Source organism: Daktulosphaira vitifoliae, unplaced genomic scaffold (assembly GCF_025091365.1).
Source record: "Daktulosphaira vitifoliae isolate Bord-2020 unplaced genomic scaffold, ASM2509136v1 Scaffold_3, whole genome shotgun sequence".
NCBI classification, from domain to species: domain Eukaryota; kingdom Metazoa; phylum Arthropoda; class Insecta; order Hemiptera; family Phylloxeridae; genus Daktulosphaira; species Daktulosphaira vitifoliae.
The window spans coordinates 7070643-7077082 of NW_026099574.1; positions in this window are offsets into that span (position 1 = coordinate 7070643).

Sequence of the window (6440 nt, forward strand, 5' to 3'; positions counted from 1 at the left end):
ATGAAAGTTCCTTATAGTCCAGTGTATAAAACTTATAACTTTATTAACTGTTAAACTTTATCAAAAATGACCAAATCAGTATAATTTTTTTTTATTCAGATGCATGTCTTTACCTATCATTTGGTTTTTTTTTATAAATCTAACCCTTTACCTGCCCACAAGATGGATTCAAAATGATAACTTTTTTTTTTTTTAGTTAAAGTAAATCATTAAAATTAATTTAGTTCTAGATATTTCAATTGTAGAATATAATTAAAGAAATAAGAGTTGATGTTGCTTTTGGAATAATCCACCAATTTCTCTAAATGAAACACTATCTACAGATTTGCATCGAAGCGTTTCTTATGATAGTGATTTTAATCACTGTCAGGTATCATCTATACTTGTTCCATCTATACCTCGTCCACACTGTGCTTCAATCCCACTGTGCTACCATTTTTCTACTTAACTTTTGAAAGTGTTCCGGAAGGTCTGACACTTTTATATATATCTTAAATTAAAGCTAATGTAATATACTTTAATTTAAACAAAAAAAATTGACCTCTGGACTTGTCTTCATGGTGAAAATGGCTACCGAATACTATTATTGTGTGAAAATTCTCAATTTTATAATTTACATTTTTAATTTTATAATGCAATAACTTATTGAAAAGTGTATGGATCAACACAATTTTTTTATGAGAAATAATATTTTTAATAATCCCTTTTTTATTCGACATACTTTATCTTAATCAAAATATTAATAAGGAACTAGCAGATCATGTAGCTTTTGAAATAATACACCAATTTTTTAAAAATAAACACTATCTAAAGATTTGTATCGAAGAGTTTTTTTTTTATAGTTATTTTAATCACTGTCAGATATCATTATACTTGATCCAACTATGCCACGTCAATACTGTGCCGCGACCCCCCTGTGCTGGGTTGATTTTTATTGAATTTTTAAATGTTAAAACAAGGTCATATCTCAAAATAAAATTGTTTTGTGAAATTCGACATGATCAATATTATTTATACGCTTTTAAGTCAAATAATTCTTGTTTATCTTTGCGTATTCATAAATTATAGCGTACCAAATAATTATAAATGGTGTTACATGTTCTTGGGAATTCTATAAATAAAAAATACTTAGAAATTATTACATTGTGTTGAATTATATTACTTTAAAAATTAATTAACAATAATATATTATTAATGGCATAGCTAGTATATAAATTGTGATTTATTAAGAATACTTTCTACAACTTTTTCATTAAATAATGATTTTTTTCATAAAAATGTATTGAATATAACTACATACACTATCCTGTTTGTCCCTTTGCTGTATCTTTAAATACTAAAATCTCAAAATTTATAAAGTCTATATTACTGGTTTATAATTTGTGAAATTTTATTCAAAGCATTTCCCATTTATTAGTAAAAATATTATAAGTTCCTATTTAACTTTCGAAAGCTATCCCTAAAATTTATCCTTAGGAGGTCAGTGACAATAGGCGAGGACGTGAATAGCGAGGTGGAAAGTTTTAAGTATTTAGGATCAGTTATGTAAAAGAGCAGTAGTATTGACGAGAATGTAAGACACAGGATTAAGTGTGGGTGGTTGAAGTGGAGAGAAGCGTTTGGTGTCTTATGCGATAAAAGAATTCCAATGAGGATGAAAGGTAAATTCTACAAGACTGAAGTGAGGCCAGCAATGATGTATGGTTCAGAGTGTTTGGCGGTTGATAAAAAAATGGAACAGAGAATGAGTGTAACAGAGATGAAAATGTTTAGATGGGTGAGTGGAGTGACCAGAAAAAAATAGAATAAGGACCGAGCATATAAGAGGGAGTATAGATGTAGCGTCAATCTTGGATAAGATGAGAGAAAATAAACTTAGATGGTTTGGTCATGCTATGAGGAGAGAAGAATCGGAAACTGTAAGAACAGCCATAGAAATTAATATTGAAGGAAGAAGATGTAGAGAAAGACCAAAAAAGAGATAGAGGGATGCTATTGAATACGATATGAGGACAGCTGATGTGAGCGTAAAAGATGTGGGAGATCGTGTCAAGTGGAAGTTTAGGATAAGGGTGGCCGATCTCAAGTAGTTGGGATTAAGGCGAGAAAGAAGAAGAAGATCCCTAAAATTTATCCTTAGAAATAATTTCTTACAATAAACTTAATATTTATGATTCATAAATATTAATAAAATTTTATTCAATACATTTTTGTCAAAAAGTTTGTATAACTCGTGAATGAGAAATAACTCTTTAAGAATATATTTTAATTAAACCAAAATCACTGGGATTCATAGATTATAAATTGAAATTTTTACTAAATATTATTATTTTTAAATAAATATACATTTGACAGCCATACATTTTGATCGTCAAGAAATTGTCAATTTTTAGGATTTTAGCTGAAATGCTTTCTGAACACAGTGGCTATATAACTTTTTTAAAAATTGAGTTGGAATTTTTTAACTATGGTTCATAAAAATAATAACATTTTTTAGCTTTGATGCGTGGCTAAGAAAGTATTAATTTTACTATGATGTGTTTTTTTATGCCTGTCGTCACTTTTTCTCAGCTTTCATTGGACTGTTTTCTTTCAACGTACGTCAAAAGATCACATATCGTATCTAGTTGAAGATGAATACTTAGTGGAGGTTTAATAACAACTACTTCTTCTGGTTCAACAGTATACGATAATTTACATTTTTGAAGACATGAAGTGGAGACACATAACTGTTTTTTTCCACATTCATTATGTTTAATATTGATATGATTATAATAATAATAATATATATATGATAATTTATATTTAAAATTTTTTAATTTAGATTATATACAGAATATTCATTAAGTAAGGAAACAAGCAAATTGTTATAAACAATGAGAAATAGAAGCCCGTTACCTTACTTATTGAACAACCTTTATATAACCTATATAAGATTTAAGGGAAAATTAAAAAATTAATTAATGACTGGTAAATCAAGAAATATATAAAACTCAAAAATGAAGTAACTATTACTTAAAGTTATTCTTTAGATAGTTACTATTACAAAATAAAAACTACGTTTATTTTTATGTCTAGATGGCGTTAGACATAAGTTTACAGAATCTCACCGTAGATGAATATACATTTGAAAAAGTAAAAGACTTTAAATTTTTAGAGGTCAATTTGAATAGTAAGAATAATATGCATAACGAAATAAGATTGAGGTTGAATGCGGCAAATAGGAGATATTATGCAATGAGCAACATTTTTAGTTTTAAGCTTCTCTTCAACGAAATTAAAAGGAAGCTATATATTTTTTACTTACGGTTCATAGTAATGTATAGTTGCGAAACGTTAGCGACAACTAAGGGAGATGAGACAAAGCTACTAACATTTAAACGAAAGGTTCTTAGAAAAAAAATGTGGTTTTATATATAATACGGAAACAGGGCACTATGAAAGGAGAACTAATGCAGATATTGAAAGAATTTTTAACGGACCAAATATCCAAAAATATCTTGTCTCAAAAAGACTGGAATGGGCCGGACATGGCGAGATAAGGACAGTGTAATGAGACAAGGATTTTATTTTTAACATATTTTTGTACAACCCTGTGTATTAAATGTTGCCCTGAAGTAATAGCTGATGGATGTTCCAGGGTGACCTTTAATAATGCCCGTCGCATGTAAAAAAATCAAATTTATGCCACTATTAAGTGTAAAATCTGTAGTTGGGTGTTTAAATAATGTAATAATAATTTTAATTTAATTAACGATAGACTTATAATAATTATATGTTCTGTTAATTGTTAACCTAATTTAAATATTGTCGATGTTCTTTGAAAAATTTAAGTTGCTTCGGCAACATTTTTTTATCATTAAAAATAAACAAGTACATATTTAATAAATTGAATTAAAGCTATATTAAAAATTATTTTAATGTAAAATATCTCAATATAATTCCTTAAAAGTAAATATAATTACGATGATTAAATTAAACATAAATGTTACTTTTCGATTAAGATATGTTATCATTTTAAAACTAGCGTCTGTCCGATGCAATATAACTTTATAAATTTTATTTCTCATGAATGTATTAAAGCTTTCATGGGAGTGTTGTATTATTTCAAATTAATACATGATAAATTTTTCTTTATATACTATTAACGATAACGGGATAATTAATTTGTAGCTAATAAATCAAGGAATAGATACACTTTTCAATTTATGTTGCCATTAAATGACAACACGGAATGTGTTATAACGTTAAATAACAAATACACCTGAAATATTAGCCGAATACTCCAAATACCGAAAGTTGCCGAATAATCAGCTCATCCCTAGGGTATAGTTAAAATAGGTTATCATATCTCTGCAACCGAATAACCCTCATAAATCTAATAAGAAATTTTTAAGAAAAAATATGTTATAATTTAAACGATATAATAAATTATAAATGAACATATAAAATACTATCGATAATTATTTTCTAATATATAGACTAGTTAAAAATGTACTTTGTCATTAAAAAAAAAAATAAAGTCGGTGCCCTTATAAATCAAAAATAAATAATACTAAATGAAATCAAATTTTTTTTTCAAAATTATTATTATTTTACTAGTGATAAACGATAAATTAATCATTCTGCACATTTAACATTTTCCCTTAAAAACTGTACATGTACTGGAAAGAACAAGAAATCCAACATAGTTAATCGTAATTAATATGTACACCGATATACAACTAATTGACTTAAATAAAAAGATGCCAAAAAATTACAAATAACTTGTATCTCAACTTGCCTCATTAAAAAAATCATTCTACCCCAGTCGTGGGGCAAGATGACCAATTTGAATTTTTTAGCTTTGATGCGTAATGAAAAGATTGGTTTTATAATAATGTTTTTTTTTTATAATTGTCCATGGAAATTCTCAATTCTCACCATTCGGATTTTAATTATAAATACACGAAAACCAGATATTAATATTGTATTTATCTTAAAATTGCCTTTTTATAAAACAAAACAAGTGTTTAATAATATGGTATAATAATGGTAATTTATGAGTTTATTTTTACTTACAAATAACAAAATTATTTGAAATCTCAAATACATAATATGTTTCATATTGATTGACACAGAAAATTTTTTTTTAATTTTTCTATTTTTAATAATTATTAATACTTTTGTTTCTTAAGAACTAGGAAATACAAAAATATTAAGATACTATGACACAATTTTATTCATATTGATTAGCTAGGCTGTTATTAAGTGTTTCAAGCTACTCTACAGTATTATACCATAAGATAATTATGGCTCATGATTTGATATGACCAAAAATTTAAATATAAAATATTTATTATTGTTGTGAAATTGTATAAAACTAATTATTTTGGTATTCTTGAAAATATTTATAAATGATAGTTGATCATCGAATACTTTTTAATTATTTTTTTTTTATCAAATAATTCATTCATACTAAATATAATAAATAACATAAGAATACAATTTTATATTATGATAAAATCAGTATAAATTTAATTAAAAATTATGAAAAATCACCAAACCTATGCGAAGTCAAAATTTACTTGATTTTAATAGTATAATTTTGAACGTTTTATTTAAATAATGTTTATCAGAATTTTATTTCTCGCGGTCATTATAATATTAGATAAGAAAAAATAAATTATATATATAGTTTTAATAAAATTCATTTTTGATTAATATGAATATAATTATTTTAAAACTAATACAGTTTTAATATAAACTGTGATTTAATCCATAACATTTTATTTTTTACGTAAAATGTCAAAGTAACACAATTTTTAGTAAAATGTACGTTCCATTTAATTTTGGTATATAATGGAAAACTCAAAGGCCAAATCTCTTCGTTTAACGATTACGACAATAAAAAAACATTATTAAGCTCCCATCAAAAGTTTTGTTTTGGCTAATTTTTTATATTTTCAAAGTGTGCCCAAAATACTAATATCTATTAGTCAACATTTTTATTCAAAGCCACTAATACAGGTGTAATCGAAAACTGACATGTAACACTTAAATGTAAAATCGTTTCACAAATAAAACATTTCTATAATATGAGAATTAAGTTATCAAAAAAACCCAGCACAGGGTGGTCGCGGCACAGTGATGACGTGGTATAGATGGATCAAGTATAATGATATCTGACAGTGATTAAAATCACTATAAAAAAAAAACGCTTCGATGCAAATCTTTAGATAGTGTTTAATTTTAAAAAATTGGTGGATTATTCCAAAAGCTACATGATCTGCTAGTTCATTATTAATATCCTAATTAAGATAAAGTATGTAGAATGAAAAAGGGATTATTAAAAAATATTATTTCTCATAAAAAAATAATGTTGATCCATACACTTTTCAATATGTAATAGCATTATAAAGTTAAAAATGTAAAAAATAAAATCGAGAATTTTCACACAA